Source organism: Giraffa tippelskirchi, chromosome 5 (assembly GCF_054371585.1).
Source record: "Giraffa tippelskirchi isolate mGirTip1 chromosome 5, T2T-mGirTip1v1.2.pri, whole genome shotgun sequence".
Taxonomy (NCBI): domain Eukaryota; kingdom Metazoa; phylum Chordata; class Mammalia; order Artiodactyla; family Giraffidae; genus Giraffa; species Giraffa tippelskirchi.
Window position 1 is genome coordinate 8,719,122 of NC_137279.1, and position 26,397 is coordinate 8,745,518.

The following is a 26,397-nucleotide window of genomic DNA, read 5'->3' on the forward strand; positions in this document are numbered from 1 at the left end:
GTCCTGTGGGCCTTTGCCCACCTGAGAAACATCCGCTCATCTTTTAAGATGCTGCAGCCTGCCCCTCACTGCCCCCCAGAGGCTAGCAGAGCTCTCATCACAGCATCTCTAGCAAACATACGTCTCTCTTCTTTGGTTGTATTTCTTGTTCCCCGACTCGGCTATGAGCTCTATGAGGAGAAGAGTTGTATCTGCTGAATCTGCTCAGAGGCAGTAGGCCCTAATGAGTGCTTCCTGAGTGAATGAATGACCAAATGAAGGAACGAGGCAGGCAGTCCTCCTCAGACTGAGGCAGGAGTGCAAACAGGAAGGGGATGAGTGCTCAGGTCCAGCTTACCCCTCGGAGGTCCTTGTCAGAGAGGAAACACCCTGGTCTCTTTCTGAGAGAAACTGCCCTGGTCTCTATCGGAGAGGATACGCCATCCATGGTCCTCATCTGAGGGGAGAGGCTCTGGTCTCTGTCTGAAGGAAGGGCTCTGGTCTCCATCTGAGAGGAGAAGACCTGGTCCCTTTCTGAGGAGAGATGCCATGCTCTCTCAGTCTTAGGGGAGGTTCCTGGACTCTGTCTGAGGGGAAAGCCCTGGTCTTTATATGATAGAAGCACCCTGATCTCTGAAGAGAGACACCTTAGGCTTTTTCTGAGACAATCTACTGTGGTCTCTGTCTGAGAGGAGAAGCCACAGTCCTCATCTGAGGGTAGATGCTCTGGTCTCCGTCTGAAGGGAGAGTCCGGGCCTTTTTCTAAGAGAAATCACTGTGGTCCCTTTCTGAGAGGAGATGCCCTACTCTTTTTCTGAGACAAGTTGCCCTGGTCTCCATCTGAAGGGAGAACCCAGGTCTTTTTCTGAGAGAAGTCACTCTGGTCCCTGGCTAAAGGGAGACACCCTGGTCCCTGTCTTAGGAGAGAAGCCCTTTGCTTTTTCTGTGAAGAGTCACCCTGGTGACTGTCCCAGGGGAGATGCCCTGGGCACTGTCTGAGGAGAGGCACCTGGGTCTCGGTCTGAGAGAAGTTGCCCTGGCCTTTATATGACAGAAGTCACCGATATCTGTCTGAGGCGGGATGCCCTGGTCTCTGAAGGAAGAACCTTGGTCTTTTTTGAGAGAAATCACCATGATCCCTTTCTGAGGGGAGACGCCCTGGTCTGTGTCTTGGGGGACACTCTGCTCCCCAGACTCTGCCTGAGGGGAGGGCCCTGGTCTTTATATGATAGAAATCTCCCTCCAACTGACCAGTAGGAGGGTGCTGGTCCCATGGCGGATGCTCCTTCCCAAGCCTGATCTTGTCCCCGAAGCCCCAACCAGGCCTGTTCTCCCAAACATATCTTGGGGACTCACAGGCAGCTCTGTAGTCAAAGGGTCTGAGGCCCACACATCGCCCACATGCCTTGGTCACTGTCGTGTCCTGAGAGCCTTCTCCGAGCCTCGCGCCTTGTGGTTCTCAAATCACAGGCTCAAATCAAGGAGAGAAACTCTGGTGTGCATTTCCCCTTGCCTCCCCCTTGAGCTTCCCTGGTGGCTTACAGAGTAAAGAATCTGCCTGCAATGCAGGAGACTTGAGTTTGACCCCCTGGGTTGGGAAGATCCCACTCCAGTATTCTTGGCTGGAGAGTCCCATGGACAGAGGAACCCCGTGGGCTACAGTCCAGGGGTTGCAAAGAGGCAGACACGACTGAGCAACTGACACACTTGCTTCCCCCTAGGTGGATCCTCCCCGTAAAGCCAGAAGGGAAAACGCTTGGGCTGGGTCCTCCCTGACAGGCTTGCTGCCTCCAGAGTAGATAGAAGCCGTGACTTCCTGTGAGTCAGGAACCAGGCCACGGCGCGGAGGATGCTGCAGAGTCTGCCGCCTCTTGTGGGACAGACGGGGACAGTCAGGGCCTCCCTGTGGCCTTCAGGGCCCTGTGCTCAGACGGTGCGGTGGACTGTCCCCAACTACCCAGCTCAGCTCAGCCGGCCACTGCTGTAACTTCTGTCCCCTGAGGAGGTGACCCTCTTACCTGGCTTTCTGAGGTCAGGTTCTGCGGAGGTGAAGGTCCCAGGGCGTCCTGATGTCTGCTTCCCAGTCTGGGAGAAGAGAGTGTCTGGATCCTTTCCGGGAAAGGCGGAAAGTTCATCGGCCACAGGAGGACGTGGCCAGGGTCAAGGGGAGACTACATCCAGATGCCTCCCTCCTCTTCCTCTTGTTCTGCAGGCTGCTGCCTTGTGCTTCTTCCTCTTTCTATCTCTCAGAAGTTGTGCTGAGAGAAGACAATGCTGACCAGAGGAGGGATCCACCCTGGGCTGGTGTTTGCAGTGTGTGTGTGTGTGTGTGTGTGTGTGTCTCCAGAGGCTGGAACCACACAGCTCCTCAGATGAACCCCAAGGCAACCCAGCTCCTGATTGGTGGTTGCCGTGGAGACCCACCTAAGCCTCTTCCACCTGAGCTGTATTATCTGAAGAGGGAGTCTATCTGACCTGACAGTCACCTGAGAAGACCCAGGAGGTGAGAGCGGGCCCGTGTCCAGATGGCCTTCTCCGCCCCGGCCTCCCCCAGCTGGCACTCAGGATGGCACAAGCTGGGGAGCCAGGGCACGCTCACCACACCCTCTCTAGAGCCCTAGGAGGACCTGCTCAGAGCAGATGTTTCCAGCTACCAGCTGGATGGTTTCCGGCCAGAGCACACTCTTTCCACCTACTCCCTCTGCCAGCAGAGGAGTGATTCAGGTGCCGAGGGCAGGAACCCTCACCTTTAATCACCACCTCCTCACCTGCCCTTCTCTTGGCTCATGAAAATTCTCTCCTTCCCTCAAGGCAAGCTCAAGTGCACAGAGTCCTTCTGATGCTCTGGAGGAGGGGCGAGGCTGAGGAAGTAATCCCGGGAGAGGAGGGAGGATAGACTGTGATTATTGACTTCGAGATAAGATGGGGGGCTGGCAGGAGTGAGCCCATTGCTATTCCTCCTGTTGCTATTCTTCTGAGTCCCACACTCGCTTCTGGGCCTCCTACCTGTCTCTGTGCCCTGGACACTGTCACGTGCAGACTTTTCTGGCTACAGGCCCCGCGTGGGCCAGCCTGCCCCCATCAGACATTAGAAACCGCTGCCCGCTGCCCCGTGGGGGTATCCAGGGTGCCCTAGTGGGCACTAAGCTGCATTGTAATAGATCTCAAGTGATGCCGTACCAGGTAGTACCAGGTACCAGGCAGTAGAGTGACTTCTGGGTATGTCTAGTCCTGATTGTATTGAAAATAAAGCAGAAAGCATTACCAAGAAGAAATCAAGCCACACCTGATGAACCACCTCGCTCCACTCACCTGCCTGCCTGCATGTTTTGACTCTGTCCCTGAGTGCTAGGCTGCTTTGCACTTCCTTTGTGGCCGGATCCATTAGATATATCTGCCTTTCCCCCTCTCCAGCTGCTCAAGCAGGGCTCTGGAGTCAGGAGCTGGATCATTCACCTCTCTTGACCAGTTCACAGCACAACAGTCCCAGTGATAGGGTAGGTCCCTTGGGGATAGGACACTCCCACATTTTGAGGAGCTTAAGTTGACCTACTCACACTCACAGATCCATGGTGGCCTCCACCCCCAGGACAAGCCACAGCCAGAGCAGCCTGGGGCAGGTAACCAAGAGTCCCCACCTCTGAACATCCCACCACTATGCTGACACAAGGGCAGAAATTCCAAGGAATTTCCATGCTGGCAGGGAGGGGACCAGCAGGATGAGAAGGCTCTGCTCTCTCTTCAGGAAAGTTGCTAGAAGTAGCAAGAAGAGGCAAGTGGCTAAGTGACAAACTCATTCATGCAGCATGTATGTCCAGAGCACTCTTCTGTGCAGGCAGGATACCAGGTGCTGGCTGAGGGTTCACAATTCCCATCCTCACCCCTCTCACTCCACACTTCCCAGCCAAGGCCCCTTGAGGCTGGGTCAGATGAGGAGAAGATGGAATTCTTGGGATTTCCCTGGTTGTCCAGTGGTTAGGACTCTGCACTTCCACCGCTGAGGGCATGGGTTTAATACCTAGTTGGGGAAATAAGATTCTTCAAGCCTTGAGGCACAGCCAAAAAAAAAAAAAAAAGAATTGCTTAAAAGAAGAAGAACATGGAATTCTTACAGGAGAGTAGGGAGCAGGGACAGAATTAGAGTTCAGCGCTAAATGCCTTTTTCTTCCTGCTGTATAATCTTGGATCAACTACAGACCATTCTATTTGAATGAAAAAATTCATCCCATGGATTAGGCTTAAAACCTCACCCTCAAACACATACACACACACACACACAATTAGTGTAAATAAGATCACGCCAGCTCGGAGCCGTTAAAGGAAGATCTGTCTGCAGCAGTGTGTTAAGCACTCCTGACCTGTGACCCTGGGGAACACGCACACAGATGACCAGTTTCTCAGCGTTCTCTCTGCCAACACAGCTGGCCCCTTCCCTGTACTTTTTAGTGACACCTATGACCAGAGGAGGGGGTTATGCCCTCCTTCTTTCCTCCCTCGCCCACCCCCTTGACACCATAACTCAAAGACAGCTTGGTGTTTGTGCCGACTGCTCATCTCTTTTCATCCGTTAGCCTGTGGAGGCTTTGTGATTATCCACGCTGAGTGTGAGTTTTACTGGGGAGAGAACGTGGTGGTGGTTTTTTTCCTCATTTGGCATCCATCGAAGTCGCTGAAGTGTAGCTAAATATTCAGCAACCATTCAAATGGAGAAACACCAGCAGGGCTGTGACATTGCCTCACAGATGGCATTTGATTAATAAATGGGAGATGTGGAATTACGAAGCTATTGGGTGCAGGACTGGATTAAAAACTGCAAGGAGATTGGAGGAGAGCCCTGATCCCAGATGTCAGGCTGTGCAGCGGGCTGCTGTTCCCAGCCCCTCCTCCCTGGCTTCCTTCCAGGCTGTGGCAGCCAGTCCAAGCCATTCCTAAGCGCTCTGTCATGCATTGGGTTTTCAGAGCCTACAGAGGGATAAAAGTGACATAGTAGTCAGAGGCACAGACCAGACTCACATTTACCTGTGCCTCCTTGGGAACAGCTACCCACTCCAGTATTCCTGCCTGAGAATCCCATGGACAGAGGAGCCTGGCAGGCTACAGTCCATGGGGTCACAGAGTTGGACACGACTGAGCGGCTAACACTTTCACTTTCCTCCCTCTGGGCAGCCCTCTTTACACTCCTGTGGCCACATTTCCTTCTCCAGCCAGAGGAAGCATTTCGGATGACTGCAGGAAAATGAGAACCTCACCTTCTCCCAGCTGGCTTGCTTAAGTCCCTGCTTCCTCACTCTCTTCTTCTTGCCCCTCTTCTCCATTTAGCCTCACACTGTTATTTTTTTTTTTTTAGTCTGTATCATCTATTTACCTATCTAAAATAATGAAAGGGAACTAAGGAGAGAGACATAATACATCTCTCAATCATTTATTCACTGGGTGTCTGTTGACCATCTACCCTGGGCCAGACAGTAATACCTTGATGATGCCCAATTTCTATGGAATTCACTCACCGCTGACTTCTTTTAGGTTCCGCCCTATGGTTTGACTGATCTTGAGAGCCTGGGCAAAACCGGCTAGCTGTCCATCAAAGATTCATGCCCCTCTTCCAGCGTGAGACATGCTTTGAGGAAGCTGCTGTCCAACAAGGGACCCCACTACCCAGCCTCCCTCACATCCATACAGGGCCATGTGACAATGAAATGTGGATGGGAGGCCCGGCTCATGGAGCACTGCTGTGCAATTCTCGACCTCCCCTCTTTCCCCCACTTGCTGATGGTCGGTAAGGACTCTGCGGCCCCAGAGGGTGGCAGAGCCCCAATTTTGAAAGAGCCCAGGTCCCTAAATTACTGTGTGGCAGGCCACCCATCAGCCATCCGTGTTGAACTCTAATATGTGCAAGCAATGTATTGGGTCAAACACTAAGACGTAGGGTTTCTCTCTCACAGGGATTGGCACTCTCATGATTAGTGCAAACCCTGTGGGAAGGGATGGATGTGGAAACTTTCTGCCTTCCTTGATTCCTGGACATCAGAGATCTTCTTGATGGGTCCCCTCTGGTTTCTCCATCTTCATCCCAAAGAAACAATTACTCTGCCCCATCTTGTCTCATGCCTTTGTGCACAGTGCACACTCTGTCCCAAACGCTGGGGGTCCGGGGGGCTGTCTTACTCATCCCTGGAAATCTACCCCAGGGGTGAGCCTCAGTGAACCTTCTGCTGCCCAGCTGCTCCCTCCTCTCCAGTCTCCAAAGCTTCATTCTTCTCTCTGTATATACAATCAAGCCTCATTACTCACAGTTGCAAATCTGTCTACTCACTGAAATGTATTTGTAATCCCCAAATCAATACTTGAGGCACTTTTGCGGCCATTCTGGACATGTACAAAGTGTTAAAAATTCAACATTCCCAACTGAAGTGAAACGAGGCCATCTCCTATCTATCTTCCTGCTTCGGCTCTCAGATGGTCAATAAACATCCTGCCCCTGGCCTATTTAGTGTCCACTTTGTGCCTTTTGCTGGTGATTTTACTATCTAAAATGGTACCCAAGTGCAGTGCTGAAGTGCTGTCTACTGTTCCCAAGCACAAGAAAGCTGTAATGTGCCTCACGGAGAGAATGCTTGGCTTAGATGCACTTCATTTAGGTGTAAGTTGTAAGTTAAACTGCTGTTGGCTGTGAGTTCAATGTTAATGAATGAACAATGCAACAAAAATAAGGACTCTTTGAACAGAAATACACAAAAGACAAGGTTGTGTATTGACTGGCTGATGAAAATGTCCTGACCAGAGGCTCGCAGGAACCTAACCGTGTGTTTCCCCTAGGAGCAGTGGTTCAGGGCTGGCAGTGGCATTCAGAACGTGACGACTGCAAATAATGAGAGTCAGTGGAGCATCACGCTGTTAGCTGAACCTCCCTGCAGAATAAGGACTCCTCGAGGGCCAGGAGCCCAAGCCCCAGTGTGTGGTGAGAGGTCATCTATAGCACCCTGAGCCTGCTCTCTGCACTCAGCAAACACCCTGGACCTGCCTCTGTCCTCCTGAGCCTGAAATGAGCTGTCACTGGCTCGAGGACCCACCGACCACAGACATAAGCAGACAGGAGTGGACTGCGAGGTCACCCACGGGTGGGAATGTGCAGACGGCAGCGGAAGCGGGTGATGTGGGGGCTGTGGGAGGGTGGTCCGGGAGCCTGAGCACTCGACAGTGTGGGAAGCCAGTCCAGGTCCAGGGGTAAGAAGGCAGGAAAGCCACTTCCGCTCAACCCGGAAATACTTCTGGGAGGAGGCTGAGTACCAGCAAATCAGTGGGAGAGGGGAGCCAGGATGTGTGCCCTGCATTAGAGGCATAAAACCTGAAATGACACGAGCTGATGTGGGCCCTCTGGGTGGGTACTGACGTGGGGCCTGAGGGGTTGCCTCGGGCACGGGAAGGAAAAGAGGTGGTGTTAGTGAAAGACAAGGAGCAGCTGTGACGCACAGGGTGAAACAAATTGTCACAAGTGGATCTGAATGTGGATTCTGAAATCAGTTTCCAAAGAAGAACGCTGGTGAGTCCTGACCAATAGTATCAGCTCGGTAGTTAGTACACTGCCTGGCTCCCGGAATAGTGTCCCCAACTGGTGCAGAGGATGACGGAGAGGGTGGAATTGTTTGGGAATCCTGACTTGATGTTGGGGAGTCACGACACCCCAGGGGAGGAGCAGAAAGGAGGGGAAGCTGACTTGGTGTCCCTTGGCGGTGTGGGTGGGGAGGGCGAGGTGTCTTTTTTTTTTTTTTCCCACAAAGATGAACAAGATATTTAAATAAGGTGGCAATTAAATAGAAAAATCAAACATCTGTAGACTCATCTACAATGTACTGTGCTGACAAGCAATAGAAGTAGCTCACTGGAAGAGATGATTTATTTACTTGAGATGCTTAGCGATGTCTCCCTAGATGAGGGGATAGCAGAGGTAGGTGTTGGAAGAGGAAAAGTTTACTTCCACATTAAATGTTCAGTTCGGTTCAGTTCAGTTGCTCAGTCGTGTCCAACTCTTTGTGACCCCGTGGACTGCAGCACGCCAGGCCTCCCTGTCCTCCCTGTTATGATCCCCAGGAGGACAGGCCCAGTGACCAGCCTCACACGCGGAGGATGGGTTTAGTGAAAAAGTGAAAAGTTGTTCAGTAGTGTCTGACTCTTTGAGACCCCATGGACTATACAGTCCGTGGAATTCTCCAGGCCAGAATACTGGAGTGGGTAGCTTTTCCCTTCTCCAGGGGATCTTCCCAACCCAGGGATCAAACCCAGGTCTCCCGCATTGCAGGCGGATTCTTTACCAGCTGAGCCACAAGGGAGGATGCGTTTGGCTGAAGATAAGGATCTGGGGGTCGTCTGGGTAAAGGGAGACGTTCGATGTTGGACACAGGGGGAAGGCTCAGCTCACACAGGACCAGAAGAGAGCCTGGGATTGACTTACAGGCCCAGCGGAGGAGCAGGCTGAGAAGGGTTTGGGAACCTAACCCTGTGCACTTGTTTCCACTGCATTCTCACCATAGTCAGCTCTAAGGAACCAAGACGAGCTAAGTGAGCATTGCTCAGTAATGTGTCTCCCTAGTGTCCAGTCATGGTCCTGTGATGGCCCAAGTGATAGGAAGTAGGTGAATTTTTAGAAGAGCGGGGACTTCCCTGGTGATCCAGTGACTGAGACTCCACACTCCCAAGGCAGGGGCCCCGGGTTCAATCCCTGGTCGAGGAATTAGATCCCACATGCCACAACTAAAGATCACACATGCTGCGAGGAATATCAAAGATCTCGCATGCCACAACCAAGACCCAATACAGCCAAATAAATAAATATTAAAAAAAAATAAAAGAAGAAGGAAAGAAAGAAAGTGCTGATCATGCAGAGTTAGCAGGCACCTACTGACAGTACATTGGGGGAAACACCCTAGAGAGGTGAGGAAGGGAGGTCAAGGTCAGTGTGGTCCTCTGTGGCCCGCATCCGCATTGCGTCCCCCTGGGCCCCGTTTGCTCAGAGGGCGGCTCTGGCAGGCAGTTCTGTTTGAACTCAGAGGTTCCTTTAATTGACAACACCCCAGCACAGGCTCACAAGCCCCTGAGGCCTGCGAAGCACATTGAGCCCAGCGACAAGAGTTGTCCCCAAGTGTGAGGTGCTCAGTATCACTGGGGACAATGTTCAACCAGTGGGGGATGCGAGCAGGCAAAGAAACACCCCATGTCCCCACCCACCAGGTGGACGGTCCTTGGAAGGCAGGGGTTTCCGGGGGCTCGTGCCCTGGTGTCCTCAGCAGTGGCCCTGCTAACACACTCTTAGCTGGTTCCTCTGCCTTCACGTCTCACTCTCCTTGTGCCCTCTTCAGTCCTCTTTCCCGAGTCACCTCCCAAATCCTGGGCTCTGCACCCAAATCTCAGGCTCTGCTTCCGGGATGGCCCCAGAGGAAAAGCCAAGAATGTAGGCGTGGTCTGTGACATTAAATGCCACCAAGACTTCAAGCAGAATGATGTCCAGGAAGAACCGTTAGCAGCAGGGAGGTGGTGCAAGTCACTGGGGGAACGCTGCCGTTGGAGCACTGTGCTGGGACCAGTACCCCCGGGGCTGCCACCCCAGGGTGTACAGGCTGTTCTTGCTCTGTGAGAGCTTTAACCCAGGGCTCAGCACCTCCCCCAGTCTCCAGCAGGAAGCTAAACTTCTAAACCAGAGTTTACTGAAGATTCAGTTCTCTTCAGTAGCTCAGTCGTGTCGTCCTCTTTGCAACTCCATGGACTGTAGCACGCCAGGCCTCCCTGGCCATCGCCAACTCTTGGAGCTTGCTCAGACTCATGTCCATCGAGTCGGTGATGCCATCCAACCATCTCATCCTCTGTCATCCCCTTCTTCTCCTGCCTTCAATCTTTCCTAGCATCAGGGTCTTTTCCAATGAGTCCGTTCTTCACATCAGGTGGCCAAAGTATTGGAGCTTCAGCTTCAACATCAGTCCTTCGAATGAATATTAAGGACTGATTTCCTTTAGGATTGACTGGTTTGATCTCCTTGCAGTCCAAGGGACTTTCAAGAGTCTTCTCTAACACCACAGTTCAAAAGCATCAATTCTGTCAATGTATGGCAAAAACTATTACAATATTGTAAAGTAATTAGCCCCCAACTAAAATAAACAAATTTATTAAAAAAAAAAAAAACAAAACAATAAAGGCAGGAGACACTTGGAAAAAAAAAAAAAAGCATCAATTCTTCGGCACTCAGCTTTCTTTATAGAAGATTCTATAGATAAGACGAATCAGGGGGTTTTCACTGTGTCTTGCACTGCAAACTCTGTGAGCTTCCTTTGGACACTGACTCAGCTCAGCTTGTCTCTTCAGCCAGCCCCCCTTTCTGCTGGATCCTGTCTCCAAATCCTGGACACCCCGCCTCCACACAGCCAGGCTGCCTCTCTCAGGAGCCGCCTCCTGGAGGGCTGGGCTCACATATCCAGGGATACCTGGAGGTGAGCCCAGCGTGAGGCCTGAGGCGCTGAGCGCCCTTGTCCTCCTGGGGCTCCCACATCAGTGATTGTCCTCCTGGGGCTCCCACATCAGTGACTGTCCTCCTGGGACTCCCACATCAGTGATGTGTCTCCTCCCACAGCAGCTTTTTATAGAGAAGACATGCCAAGGAAAAGATTAAGGCTGATCTAATGCAATCTTCCCCACCCATCAGAGTGCATGCCTTTCCATTGCTCTCGAAGGGCTGAGAACAATTCTTTCTTGAAGACTTTCCCCCGAGATGTTCTCCGATAGACTCGTAAATGGCTAGAATTCCCTCTAGGAACTCCAAGCGCTCAGTTTTCTCTCCCCCTCCCTGCACATCTCAGCCCTCATCCACTTCCCCAACAAAGGATGACTTAGCACCAGGGTTGAGTGCCAAGGGTGGAAGTGCAGTAGGCAGGCTCATCTGTGTCCCCAGGGGCTCCCGGCCAGAGGGAGCCAGGCCATGTGCTGCTGGGCTGGGGGTGCTGCAGAGACCCAGAGATCTACCTCCTGCCCCTGGAGCAACCCCTGGCTTCCTGACTCCCATGCCTCTCCCATATCATCCACACCTTGCTCTTGACCCTGGGCTGTTCTCCTGAGAATCCCAGAGCAGCAGCGGGCTTGGCTGCTCTTTACTCCCACACCTGCTAAGTTCAGAAAGGGCAAGCAACTAGCTCAGACACCACAGCAAATGAGTAACAAAGCAAATCCCACAAACAACCAGGCTCTTCTCTTCCAAACCATTGCTCTGCCCGCTGCTGCCTTGGTATATCCACAAATCAGACAGAAGCCTGTGGGCGTGTAGACCTTAAGCCTCAGCCATGGCCACCGGACACATCTCATTTTCTATGTGTAACAAGTGTGTTTATTTAGAGGGGGTGAGGTGGTATGTGTGTGTGGAGTGGAATTCCATATTATGTGAAAGTGAAAGTGTTCTTTGCTCAGTTGTGTCTGACTCTTTGTGACCCCCTGAACTGTAGCCCACCAGGCTCCTCTGTCCATGGAGTTCTCCAGGCAAGAATACTGGAGAGGGTTGCCATGCCCTCCTCTAAGGGATCTTCCCGACTCAGGGATCGAACCTGGGTCTACCGCATTGCAGGCAGTTTCCTTACTGTCTGAGCCACCAGGGAAATCCATGTTACTTACTCTTCTCATAATCCTGGAAGCCTGCTTGGAAGAGGAAATATTTCAGCCATCTCCCAGTTATAGATTTACTTGGGCTGATGAAGGAGGGCCCCTAGAGACAGGAGGGGTGGGATAGAACCTGAAATCTGGGGCTGATGAAGGAGCCAGGACATGTGGTATCACTGTGAACTGAGGCTGAGCACCCGTCTTGTAGCAGACCCTGTGCTGGCTGCTGGAAATTGCCGAAAGGCAGCAGCAGGCTCTCCAGTGCTCAGGGATATTTTCCCAGAAGATAAGCCAAAGTTGCTTTAACCTCCTGCTGCCAAACAAGCAATCAGGAAAGCAGAAAGACCAGAGCCATCCAATCCACCCCAAGAAAAGCAAAGCGGGTGGCAACCGTGTGTTGAGGCACCAGCACGTTCCTCGCTGGGCCGAGAGGTCGCTTTCTCTTCTGGGTGGAGGCCAAGTGCCTTGTTGAAGCTGCCAGATGCCTAGAGTCTCTGGAAACTTCATGGAGAGGAAACCAGAAACAAGGATTGAAAAAGTTAAGATTTAGACTCTTCCACTGACCACAGTGGAAGCAATCTAGCTGTCCAACAATTGTGGGGGCATGGGGTACTTACAAATGAAGGTACCTCGGGATCCCAGACTTGATCCAGTCATATAATAATGATGACAAAACTTGCTTCTAGGTTCCCACCCTGTGAGGAACAGCAGACCCGATCATGGTGGGCATGCCCAGGGATGGAGCAAGGAGGTAGAGAGTGTGGAAGAGAACACCCGTGACAAGGTGGAATTACATTATTAGCCTGGGTGAAGACAGGGGCTGCACATGTGCTGGGGTTCTTTTCAGAAGATGCAAATTGCAGGCCCAGAGTATATTATAAAAAAGGACTCTTGAAGCAAAAAAGAACTTTATCCATTTATTTCCTAGCTGGCAGCTTCTCTGCTTCCACTGAGTTCACATATTTTATTGACATACATGAAGCTCAGAGAAAACCGAAGAGCTTCTTTTGAGCCTGCTCATTTCTTCCAAGGGTAGCTGAATTCAGACCGCCTGCCTTTCTTGGTTTTCTCAGCAGGCTGAAAAGGGACACGGACATAGTAGTTCAACTGGTAGGAACTAAAGCCTCTTCCTGTATTTAAAGTCAGGAAATCTCTCTTGGGGAATGTGTACTGCCACCTATCTGGACTACACTATACAGGGTGAAAACCAATTGCACAAGACCATGATTATGGGACTTATTTGTTTTGTGACTTCACCAAAGAAAGACTAAACGTAGACATCCAACCTCATGGACTTCCCTGGTGGTCCAATGACTGAGAATCCACCTGCCAACACAGGAGACGTGGGTTTGATCCCTGGTCAGGAGGCAGCCAAGTGAATAAATAAATAAACATTTTTAAAAAGAAATCCAATCCCATAATTCATTGTTAGAGTCATTATGCCCATGAGGGAAAATAAGTTGCAATCATCTTGCAATTTGCATTGCACCTGGAAATTTACAAAACACTTCCCCGACCTCGGTCTCATTTTACTAATAAATACCGCGCCTCCCTCACAGAGCCTGATGAGGAGGCAGACAGTCCTATGTGCTGGAGCCGGCAGGAACTCTCAGGGCTCACCCTCTGAGTTCTAGAAGTCTCAGTAACCATTTGCTCTCTGGCGTCAGGGATGAATCAACCAGAACCATTCTCATTCTCCTGGGATATCCTCGGGTGAGACATGGGGGCTTCTCAAAGTCTCTTCTCTCTAGTTTCAAACCTAGGCTTAGCACTTGTGTGATCCTAGCTTTGTGTCCCAACTTCTCTGAGCCCCAGCTAGAATTTGGAATCATTAATACCTTCCCTGTAGAGCTGCTGTGAGGATTAAAGGAAATGGGAATGTAAAGCATCTTCTGCATTGCTCTGCTTAGAATAGCTCCTCAGTAAACAGCAGCTAGAACTTCCCCGGTGGTCCAGAGATTAAGACTCTGCACTTGCAATGCAGGGCACAGGTTCAATCCCTGGTCGGGGAGGTTCCGCCTGCCACAGATCAGTTTCTGTGTCTCCGCACTGGCACATTCAGGAGCAGTCCTTGGCCCTAGTCTCCTTAACTCTTTCTAACAAAAGACACCCCAACAGTACAGACCTTAGTTCTGGGGGAAGTAGCAGGGCAGTGAACTGGCTCCCTCAGTCCCAGCCCCGTCCCCAGACTCTGCCGGAGCCCTCGGGACAATGAGGTGCCACTGGAGGGAACTCAGACCTGTCCCCAGGGGCAGCTTCTGACTGTGGAGTACTCAGCCGGGGTCCCGTTGTCTCCCACCAAACTCCTAGGCCAACCCCTGAGGCCCCAGACTATATACAGAGAGAGGCTTTTCTCCCTGGGCTGCTTTCAGGGCCTGACCTAGAGGCTCTGTGAGATTCCAGGTGGGGAGGCTCAGAGTCCTCCCTGAATCTTGGGGAACCATCACTCTGGCCTGTGTTTATTTGAGAAAGTGAAAGTGTTAGTCTCTCAGTCGTGTCTGACTCTTTGTGACCCCGTGAACTGTAGCCTACCAGGCTCCTCCATCCATGGAATTCTCCAGCCAAGATTACTGGAACGGTTGCCATTCCCTTCTCCAGGGGGTCTTCCCGACCCAGGGATCGAATCTGGGTCTCCTGCATTGCAGGCAGATTCTTTACCATCTGAGCCACCGGGGAAGCCCAGAGGCTCTGTGAGACTCGGGGTGGGGAGGCTCAGAGTCCTCCCTGAATCTTGGGGAACCATCACTCTGGCCCGTTTATTTGTGCAAACCCAGACGTTACGACAAAGTGAGGCTGGCGGCCACGTCCTGGATGTCCTTAGTCAGGCTCCCACCACTCCGTCCCCCCATCTTCTTGTGGCTGCTACACTCACGTGGGGTATTTGCCTGCTCCTGAGGGTGTCTGACTTTACAATTCCTGCAGAGACCCACAGCGGCATTCGTGGTGCTCAGTCTCTTTAACACTGTAACGGGAGAAGGGCCAGGCCCTTTTTGAGACCCTTGTGAAACCAACTGGTGTCATTTCAGGGGGGCTCCGAAGAGCTCCGGGACCGTAGTCCTTTATGTCTCAGAGCAGAGGAGATTCAATGAGAGCAAAGGGGTAGATAAGTGATTTATTAGAGTAGGATGCTTGTGAGGCTTGCTAATGGATGGGCGAGAAATGCCACGCCCTGAGAACTTAGTGGGCTAGTTTTATAATCAAAGGAAAAGTGGAGGGGGTGGGGGGGAAAGACCTTCCTTGTCTTTCTTGAAGAAAGGTCACATTTCCATCGTCAGTTCCTCCCCCAGGAAGGGCAGGGAATTGTACTCACCCCTCCCTAGATGGTCAGGCCAGGACTGTTATAGCACTTGGGGAAAATACTTTCAGGTCTCAGTATAATGAAGGACTTTCATTTTGAAAAGTCATTTTTCATAAATGGTTGCTTTTTGTGCACAGAGCCTGTTTGGGGGGTCATTTACTTGATGATGCCATTGGGCAGGTTGTAGGCCTTATTTTCTACTATTGTTTTATTGTTTCAGGGCATGTCCCAAGTTTCCGTTGCATGGTTGTGTTGCTAAGCAAGCCTGCTTTTTCGAGTAATCATTAACTTACAGGGGTCTCCCATATTTTTCTACTTACAATCCCCTGGGGGGATGGACTATTTAATCACCTATTTTGTCCCTTCATTCTGTCCTTATCCCTAGCATGACTGGCCTCTGCAAGGCCATGGACATTTCAGCCCACCTCATTCTCACAGTGGCCCCACGATGGTGTTCTTCGTGTCCCCATTTTGCCAGGGAGAAAACGAAAGCTCAGAGAATGGCTGTTGAAAGTTTCAGAGCTGAAATTGGCCAGCTCTGAAGGCCAGAGCACCAGGGGCTGGAGCCCGTGGTTCTGGTGATGGCTGTACTGAGCCACAGGCCCCCTCGAGGTGATGGATCAGGGATGGAGCCTGGTTCCTAAGGGGGCTGGACCTGTGGCCAGGGCCTCATTCCCATGGCTTTTGAGACAAAGAGCCAACTAGACATGACCACCTCCCCCCGTGCACCCTGACCCGGAGCCCTAGGTCCACAGAACTGTCCGGCCAGATGCCCCCAGTCACCCTATTAGGGTTTCACCTCCTGCCTCCTCCTCCTCAACCCTTATTCACTGGGGCAAACTCAACCACCCCCAGCTCCCTCATCTGAGAGAACGGAGCAGAGCAGGGTCAATTGCAGCACTTAGAATTCCCCGCTGAACCCTGAGGCACCTACCTGTTAACACAGAAGTCAGGTACCACACCTGAGAGGCTGCTCAGAGAGCTCATCAGAGCTCCTCCTGCCCCTCAGTCCCCGGGGCACCCGAGCCAGTGCCCGTGGCAACCAGAGCCACCTGCCCCCATTACCTGGCATCATCCTGCACTCAGACTGCCCTCCCCAACAGCCGAGCAGACACAGAGACACTCAAGCCTGGGCTCCAGCTGGGAGACTCATCACACGCAGAGCCACTCTGTCCCCAGGGGTTGGTTCTCTGAGGCCCCAGTGACCCAGTGTCCTAGGGCAGCTTCTCCACTTTGGGATCTTGAAATTCGGTGCTATCAAGTGATGCTTGTTGATAATTCATCTTCTGCCAAAGACTGCCTCGTAGATGGTAGGCACTACACACGTTGGTTAATATATATGTATATATAATTATGGCTTCCCTGATGTTCTCAACATAGCTTTGACTAGATGGACTTTGTCAGAAAAGTACTGTCTCTGCTTTTTAATATGCTGTCTAGGTTGATCATAGTTTTTCTCCCAAGGAGCAAGCATCTTGTAATTTCATGGCTGCAGTCACCATCAGCAGTGATTTTGGAGCCCAAGAAAATAAAGTTTCTCATGTTTCCATTGTTTCCCCATCTATTTGCCATGAAGTGATGGGACCAGATGCCATGATCTTAGTTTTCTGAGCCAAATTTTTCACTCCCTTCTTTCACTTTCATCAAGAGACTCTTTAGTTCGTCTTCGCTTTCTGCCGTAAGTGTGGTATCATCTGCGTATCTGAGGTTATCTTTATCTGTAGGAAGGCTCTTTTTCATTCTTGATATTGGCTGTCAGTTTGCTGTTGGACTTATTTTCCTTGATCGGTATCAACGGAAGTTTGTAATGTTTACTGATTATTTCAAGGACCAATTTATAGATTTGTTTGTTCTCTCATATATGTATTTTCCCTGCATCCTTTTTAATCAAAGCATAATTTATACATGATAAAGTGTACAAAGTTTTAAGTGTATTCTCTGAGTTTTAATAGCTGTATTTACACTGTATGCCCAACATTCTGAGTCAATATATAGAAACATTTATCACTCCAGAAAGTTCCCTCTTGCCTCTTCTAGTTAATTCGCCACCCTCACCAGAGGCAACAACTGTTTCGATTTCTGTCTCCATAGATTAGTCTTGCCTCTTCTAGAAATTGGTATAAATGAAATCATACAGTGTGCTCTCTTTTGCATATGGTTTCTTTTGCTCAATAATTTTTTAAATAGTTTAAAATTTAAAGAAAAGCTGCGAGAGTGGTAAAAGAACTCCATATCCTTCCTTCTCACCCAGATTTCCACAACTGCTAACATTTCATTTGCTCACTTCCTCCATTTTTCTAGTTTTCCATATAGTCCATTGTCATTGGTCGTTTTCCTATGTCATTTGAGAACAACCTTCAGACAAAAATGCCCTGATACCCTTAAGTACCTCAGTGTGGGCGTCCCCCAGAACAAGATCTCTCCCCTCCAGGCTCCAGGTGTGAACACAGGAGGTGGGGACAAGGCAGCGGTCCACCTGGAGTCTTGTCTGCCACAACCAGGGCTTAGAGTTCATAAATGAGTACAAATGCTCCTCCTTCCATGATGTACTTAAAAAAAAAATCACTTGGAATTTGTCTTCTGTTGGAGAATGACCTCTTTCCCCTGTGAACACAGTCATTATTGACAAGAATTAATGTGATGTCCTGCTCTTTTCCAGCCAAGGCTGTCCCCCAAACCACAGCTGGACAATTGAACATACGCTCTCCAGGGACTTTGAATATGGACAGACTCATGGAAAGGATGGAAAGCTGCTTCGTTGGTACAGGGGTGAGTCTCTTTGGGGGAGTCAGGGCATGTCAGTAATTCACACACCTCTATAGGTGTTGCAAGGAAGGGCATGGAGAGCTCTCTAGGTAAACAGAGGCTTCAGGTCAGAGCTGAATTAGAACTAAAGAAAGAGGGCTTCCCTGAAGGCTTAACGGTGAAGAATCCGCCTGCCAATGTAGGAGACAGAGACGTAGGTTCAATCCCTGGGTCGGGAAGCTCCCCAGTATCGCCTGGGAAACCTCATGGACTGAGGAGCCTCTAGGGCTGCCTGGGGTCGTTAAAAAAAAGGGGGGGGAGACTAAAGAAAGAGCACCCGTTTGTTGGGCTGGGGGCGGGGAGCCCTGCTGGCTGGCAGAGGGGCAGAACCTATATCGACAGTTGTCAAACTTGAGCTTGGCTCAGAATCCCTCAGAGGGCTCGTCAAAAACCCAGATTGCTGGGCCCACCCCCAGAGCTGCTGTCGTTGGGACCAAAAGTTGGTCCAGTCCAGTGCCCTCTAATTTGAGCGGCAGCGACATCTTGTGGTGAGGATGGGAACGAACCTTGCCTGCCCTGAACCTCAGCCCCGGCGGTGCCCTTGGGTCCAGGACGGTGAGGGCCGGGGCAGGACCGCCCCATAGACGCCAGTCGGCCCAGTACTTGCCCCAGAACGTGCTGGACACCGAATGCCTCATTTTATCCTAGAGACGGGGAGGCCTAATCTTGTTTCCTGGAACTTTCAACTTCATTTCAAATTACTTCCATCTTGATTTTTGTCAATAAATTTCTCCCCTGGTCTTTCTACTCCCCAAAGGCCAAAGCCCATGAACCCACATACTGAAGTCTCGGCCACACATGGGATGGCTCCGGTGTTGGGAGACTGAAACAAAAAGCCTCACTGAACAACTGCTTTCAGCCCAAAGGAGCATTTTATGACATGAGCTATAAATATCCCTGGAAGCTTGGCATGGGTCTTTGGCAGGATCTTCTAACTGATTAAGGCTGCGGTAATGACTCGTGAGTGGGTGGAGAAGAGAGCCTGTAGGCCTGGGCAGTGCCCACCGTATTTCCTCTGCTCTGGTAGCTACTAACCCTGTAGACTGGGTTGTAAGAATTTCCGGAGCTGGGCAGTTGTTGGGAAGTAAATTCACACCGGGCTTGTGTCTGAAAGGGCTGGGTTTCATTCCTGGGCGGCTGTCGGGAAGTAAATGCACACCGGGCTTGTGTCTGAAAGTTCTGGGTTTCGTTCCTGGCCCTGCTTCTGTACTGTGAGCCTGGGGCACCTCATCTCAGATAGACTGAGTCTGTTCATCCGGAAAACGGGGGTGGGGGGTGAAACCAGTCCCTTACATGAAAGTGTCCCACAGGGTCTGGCATACAGAGGCAGCCCTGGATGAGCTCCGGGTCAGAGGAGACCAGCATGTGGTACCCGGATGCCAGGCTGGGAGGGCGCCCGGGAGGGAGGCACTGTGAGGCGTCCAGAAGTGAACGATTCCCTCTCCATCCCACCCCCATCCCACCCTATCCTCCCAATCCCCCCACCTCCCATTCCACCCACCCACCCCCACCCAGGCGGGCACCCCTGACCTTCCCTGCCCTGTCTTCACCTATCCTGGCAGAAGGAGCAGCTGGATGCACCTCCCAGCTGCCTCCCTGTCTGTGTCCTGCATGACAGGAGGAGAAATTAACTATTAACCACCAGGTTAATGGAGCAGGTGGGGTGCGGAGGGAGTGGAGCACTGCCTCCAGTCCGAGTGACCCCTGGGGTCGGGAGGAAGAGGGGCACAGCCCACCCCCTGCAGCTCCCTACTCTGCGCTGTGCTGGTGGGGTGCTGGTGCTGGGTGTTAAGTCACTGTGGCCGCCGCAGTCCCCCCTTATTCTGACCTCCCCCCCACCACTGGCTCACCACCCTCGGCCCCCAGCATCCTCTGCACCCCTCACACCCAGATGCTTCCCACGTGCCTTGGGCCCTGGGTGCAGGGCCTGCGGTGCTGTGAGATGTGAGTGAGTGAGGAGGTGACGCCTTCCCCGAAACCATAACCCTCCTGCTGAAAAGACTAGGCCACCTCAGACTCACCTCCCCCGTCCCCCCCAACATACACCCCATTTCCTGTCCTGAACCTGCCCAGTTTCACCAAGGTCAGGAGGTAACCTCTTTCCTTCCAGAAAGTGGAACTCTCTGTGATGATGGAAATGTCCTGTATCTGTGAGGCCCCATGCAGTAGCTAGGGAGCACTCCAAATGTTTAACTTGTGCAACTGAGGAATTTTTTTATTTCATCTTATTTTTATAAAATTAAATTTATTTATTTGGCCATGCTGGTGGCTTGCAGGATCTTAGTTCCCCAACCAGTATTGAGCCCGGGGCCCCAACAGTGGAAGTGGGGAGTGCTAACCACTGGAACGCCAGGGGAATTCCCTGAGCTGAAATTTAAATAACCACAGGTGGCCAGTAGCTCTAGCCATGCCCCCATCACTCTTGCATTAGACCTTCACCCCAAAACAAATTGTTCTGGAAAAGATCAGTTAAATTAATGACAGTAAGAGACGTGTAACTAACATGTGGTTACATGCCTCTTATTGGTGGGCTCCAAAAATCACCTCAGATGGTGACTGCAGCTACGAAATTAAAAGACGCTTGCACCTTGGGGAAAAAAGCTATGAGAAACCTAGACAGCGTATTAAAAAAGCTGAGACGTTACTTTGTCGACAAATTCAATATAGTCAAAGTGATGGTTTTTCCAGTATTCATGTATGGATGTGAGTGTTGGACTGTAAAGAAGGCTGAACGCCAAAGAATTGATGCTTTTGGTGTTGGAGAAGACTCTCGAGAGTCCCTTGGACTCCAAGGAGATCAAACCACTCAATCCTAAAGGAAATCAGCCCTGAATATTCACTCGAAGGACTGATGCTGAAACTGAAGCTCCAATACTTTGGTCACCTGATGTGAAGGCTGACTCATTGGAAAAGACCCTGATGCTGGGAAAGATTAAAGGCAGGAGGAGAAGGGGATGACAGAGGATGCAATGGTTGGATGGCATCACCAACTCAATGGACATGAGTTTGAGCAAGCTCTGGGAGATGGTGAAGGACAGGGAAGCCTAGCATGCCGAAGTCCATGGGGTTGCAAAGAGTCAGACATGACTGAACAACTGAACAGCAACTAATATATGACAAAACAGCGCTACCCTTCCTCCTCGGGGTCAGGACTTCACGCCAAAGGAACAGCTGCACAGAAACTGGTAGTAGGGTTCAGGGGGCAGGGCACTCTCTCAGTACCTCAAGGCCTTGTTCTGTGAAGGCCACTTCTGAGGTTAAAGCCTTCATGGGTGTCAGGAGAGCTCCCCATTTCTGACCATAAGACCACCAGTGGAGATGCTCCAGAATTGCAGTGTCTCCCACCTCCAAATCCCAGGGAATTCTCCTTTCTTGAATTCCCCAGTCATGAGGTCAAGGAGGTCACTTAACATTTAATGTGGGCCCTACTTGTCAGCCCCATTCCCCCAGCCCCCCGACTCCAGTGCTGCACCAACGCCCACTGCCTGTCCCTTTCACTCACCTGCACCCTCTCAGCTGCCCCTTAGGGTTCAACGGATCAGACCGGGAGAAAGCTCAGGGATCACGTGGGCAGATTTGCCGCCAACAGTCCGAGTCCTTTGGACTGCAAGGTGATCCAACCAATCCATCCTAAATGAAATCAGTCCTGAATATTCATTGGAAGGACTGATGCTGAAGCTGAAACTCCAATACTTCAGCCACCTGATTCGAAGAACTGACTCAATGGAAAAGACCTTGATGCTGGGAAAGATTAAAGGCAGGAGGAGAAGGGGATGACAGAAGATGAGAGGTTGCATGGCATCACCGACTCACTGGATATGAGTTTGAGCAAGCTTCAGGAGTTGGTGATGGACAGGGAAGCCTGGCATGCTGCAGTCCCTGGGGTCGCAAAGAGTTGGACACGACTGAGCAACTGAACTGAACTGAACTGAATCTGCCAGCAGGTAAAAGGTCACTGTGCATGTCCCGCCAGGTTTTACCTTACCTGCAGTGTAGGCTCTGATGTGACTTCTGACCCCTGGTGCTGTCCCTGCACTGAGTGGAGTGGAGTGAAATGGGAGAGGCCCCGCAGAAGGCTGTGATCCCAGGGATGAGGCCACAACAGCAACCGGACGGGACAGCCCATGACCGTCCCCACAGTCCCGAGCCTGTGGGGGGCAAATCTGCCCATGTGATCCCTGTGCTTTCCCCCGGTCTGACCTGCTGAACCCCAAGGGGTAGCTGAGAGGGTGAGGTGGGTGAAAGGGACAAGCAATGGGCATTGGTGCAGCACTGGGTTGGGGGCTGGAGGAATGGGCCTCTGACCCTGGTTGGTCACTGCAGACTTATGTGATGACACGTAGGTTCTGTGCCTCAGTTTCCCCAGTTGTAAACGCCATTAATCATAACCATCTGGTCTGCCTCCAAGGGTTGCTATAGGGTGCAAATCAGATCACCAATGTCATTCATTAATCTGTTCATTTATTGTTTGTTAAGAAAATGCCTTGAACTTCCCTGGTGGTCCAGTGGTTAAGACTCTGCGCTTCCGATGCAGGGCATGCGGGTTTGATCCCTGGTCAGGGAATGAAGATCCCACATGCTTCACAGTAAAGCAAAAAAAAAAAAAAAAAAAGAACTTGTTGGGAACATGAAAATCAGTCATTCTAGTGGCAGCAGAAAGACCTACAAGAACCCCCTGCCTGTGGCAGCTTAAACACCAAACCCTGGAAGGGGAGATTGGGAGAGAATGGATACATGTATATGTATGTCTGAGTTCCTTTGCTATCTACTTGAAACTATCACAACATTGTTAACCAGCTGTTGCTGCTCAGTCAGTAAGTTGTGTCCAACTGTCTGTGACCCTGTGGACTACAGCATGCCAGGCTTCCCTGTCCTTCACCATCTCTTGAAGCTCAAATTCAGATCCATTGAGTCTGTGATGCTATCTAACCATCTCATCCTCTGCTGCCTCCTTCTCCCCCTGACCTCAATCTTTCCCAGCATCAAGGTCTTTTCCAGTGAATCGACTCTTCGTATCAGGTGGCCAATGTACTGGAGCTACTACTTCAGCATCAACCCTTCCAATAAACATTCAGGGTTGATTTCTTTTACGATTGACTGGTTTGATCTCCTTGCTGTCCAAGGGACTCTCAAGAGTCTTCTCCAGCCCCACAGTTCAAAAGCATCAGTTCTTCAGTGCTCAGCCTTCTTTATGGTCCAACTCTCACATCTGTAAATGACTACTGGAAAAACCATTGCTTTGATTATACAGACCTTTGTTGGCAAAATGACGTCTATGCTTTGTAATACGCTGTCTAGGTTTGTCATAGCGTTTCTTCCAAGGAGCAAGCATCTTTTAATTTCATGGCAGCAGTCACCATCTGATGTGATTTTGGAGCCCAAGAAAATAAAATCTGTCACTGTTTCCATTGTTTCCCCATCTCTTTGCCATGAAGTGATGGGACCGGATGCCGTGATCTTAGTTTTTTGAATGTTGAGTTTTGAGCCAGCTTTTCCACTCTCAGTTATTTTCCAATATCAAACAAAAAGTTAAAAAAAAAATCAAACCCTGGCATGTGTGCATACAGGCTCAGCACCAGCCTTCCTCAAACCCTGTGGAGGCCTTCTTAGGGAGGAGGAGGGGGAGGGATGGAAGTGGAAGGAGCAGGGAGGAGTGTCTGCAAGGGTGGAGGAAGGAGGAGGAGGATGGGAGGAAGTTGTGAGCTCACCAATCCTGGTAGAGCTGCTGGTTTCAGCAAGGCCCCCCCAGTTGCCCCAAGCAGGTCGGGGGAATTGTCTAGCTGGGTGTGACTTGACTGCCCATGTCTGCCCAGCCTGCTCTCAGACCTCTCAGCACCATCTTTTCTGTCCCTGCCTCCACTTCCTCTCACTTCCTCACCCCCAGCCTCACCACCACTTTCTTCTTTATCTGTCTCCTCCCAGCCTCAGCAAGGTGGATTTGGAAATGGAGAAGCCTGCTGGGAAATCGTCAAGAAGCCCCAGCAGGAACCAGCTTACTTTTCACTTTCGGCCCAAGCTCCTTACTTCCTGTCCAAGCTCCTGGGGCCTCTCCCTGTGGCAGAGACTCCACCAAGAGAGCCTGGAACAGCCTGGCCTGATGGTTGGTCCTTCCAGGCAGATGAGGGGCTGGGCCAGGGCCAGAGTGTGGGGTCCGGTTATCCTTGCAGGTGCTGGGCTGGGACCCTGGGCACAGTGGGTGGAGGACCAGGCCATATGGTCAAAATGGGCTGGGACCAGGAAGGCAGAGGTAATGGAACGGTCAGAGGAGGCCGGCCTCATCTGCACTTCCGGGTGGTCAGCAGGCTTCCTCTGACAGAGGTTGGCACGTCAGTCTTATGCCCCGGAGCACAGAATTGACCTTGTCTTGTTAGGTTTCTCCCAACGGGCTGGGAATTTCCCAAACGTCCGGCCATCTTCCCTCTTCATCTCGCACCCTCCACCCTTGGAGTTCGTTCGATCAGTGCTCACTGAGCACATGCCAGTCCATGGGCCAGGCCTGCTGGAGAGGGGGCAGGGTGCCAGGTGCTCCTGGGCACCCCGAATGGCTCACTGAACCAGTCTGGGCCCCAGTTGTGCCAGTTAGCAAGCTCAGCCTCCTGGGCACACAGTGCTGGGTGAAGCTCACAGGTGGTCTTCCATGCAGCCGGTCAAATATCCTTGTCCACCTCCTCATCACCTTATGGGATGTGTGTGGACCAGAATCCCTCTCTTGGGATGTTCAGACAAGCCTGTTGGCATATACAGAAGTAGGTGGAGGTCCTGCAGCTGATGGGGGACCCAGCAAAGTCCTGTTGCTTTACTCTTCCCACCCCCTGCTCTCCAGATGGTTCCAGCCAGAGGTCAGCCAGTCCCCTCAGGAGGCTGGGCACCTACTGTGTGCAGAGCTGCGTGCTCAGTGTGTGGAAGTCACCTTTTGTATTGCTGCCCATCATCCCTTCCCCTTAATTCTGGCAAAAGCATTCCAGTTCTGACTCACTCCCTGTAGTCTGTTAGGGTTCCTGTAAGTCTCATTGCTAGGAGGAAGCACATGGCCCAAGCCCAGCCAGTACCAGACGTAACACCCCACCGGCCGCAGCAATCAGTGCAGAGATCAGCATCAAAGTTTTTGCTGAAACTAGTGGGGGGAAAACTCTGTCTGCTGGTAGGACTTACGAAACTGGGAAGGCTGGTGGGTATCTTGCCACCATGGGAGGAGAGCCAAGGCAGGGAATCAAGAGAGACTAATTCCCTTGAGGTTCTAAAGCGACCGAGCCTGGAACTGTCCAGCATCTACATTTCCTTTTAGTTAATTCAAGTTAAATTTTCTGTCACTTGGAGCTGAAAGAGAGGAGGGTGCAGGGAGAAGTAAAGAGAGGAAGTGAAGTGGTTTCTACCTTCAGAAAGGTCCCAGGCCGCGAGGAAATATGGTTTCCTTCCTGGGGACTCCGAACACATGATCTTTCATTTTTACCTTTGTGTGCGTGAAGTATACATTCAGAAGAGTTCTTATACTTTTAATTTCTCTACCAAGCAATACATATTCATAATGAAAAATTAAACAACAGCAAAAAAAAAAAGGATGGTCCATTGTAGGCCATTGTTATTATTTTTTCTAAGTGTTTAAAAATGATAGTAGGGTCATACTGTACATATCACTTTAGTCTATTTTCCTCCTCACCTAACGGAACATGGAGATCTTTAGGAACACAAAAAGAAACCACTAGGAGACAAGTTTCATGGCACAACTGAATTCACAAGCACCTCATCCGCTAGCTTCCCATTTTGTTGCAGGAAGGGACACAGGAGGCCCTTGGTGGACAAAAAGTGGTGATTTTTCCCCACCATGTCACCTTCAAGGAGGTCTAAAAAACACAAAATTCAAATCCATATATTATCGCTCAGTTGTGTCTGACTGTTCGCAACCCATGTAGCTCACCAGGCTCCTCTGTCCGTGGAATTCTCCAGGAAAGAAACTGGAGTAGGTTGCCATTCCCTCCTGCAGGGGATCTTTGTGACCCAGGGATCAAACCTGTGTCTCCTGCTTTGCAGGAGGAACAGTATTCATTAATTCATTTATCCAAAATATAAATGCCAAGTAATGCTCAAACTACCGCACAATTGCACTCATCTCACACGCTAGTAAAGTAATGCTCAAAATTCTCCAAGACAGGCTTCAACAGTACATGAACCATGAACTTCCAGATGTTCAAGCTGGTTTTAGAAAAGGCAGAGGAACCAGAGATCAAATTGCCAGCATCCGTTGGATCATTGAAAAAGTAAGAGAGTTCCAGAAAAACATCTATTTCTGCTTTATTTACTACGCCAAAGCCTTTGACTGTGTGGATCACTGCAAACTGTGGAAAATTCTTAAAGAGATGGGAATACCAGACCACCTGACCTGCCTTTTGAGAAATCTGTTTATAGGTCAGGAAGCAACAGTTAGAACCAAACATGGAACAACAGACTGGTTCCAAATAGGGAAAGGAGTACGTCAAGGCTGTATATTGTCACCCTGCTTATTTAACTTATATGCAGAGTATATCATGAGAAATGCTGGGCTGGATGAAGCACAAGCTGGAATCAAGATTGCCGGGAGAAATATCAATAACTTCAGATATGCAGTGACACCACTCTTATGGCAGAAAGCGAAGAAAAACTAAAGAGCCTCTTGATGAAAGTGAAAGAGGAGAGTGAAAAAGTTGGCTTAA

General features: G+C 50.8%; 1 long non-coding RNA gene across 1 annotated transcript; it reads left to right on the plus strand.

Moving 5' to 3' along the window:
* Positions 1-7,243: 7,243 nt before the first annotated feature.
* Positions 7,244-25,266, plus strand: LOC145506061 (uncharacterized). Its single transcript, XR_014053521.1, has 3 exons — positions 7,244-7,519; positions 17,565-17,674; positions 23,633-25,266. It is a non-coding gene; the product is annotated as an uncharacterized LOC145506061 (long non-coding RNA).
* The last annotated feature ends 1,131 nt before the right edge of the window (positions 25,267-26,397 follow it).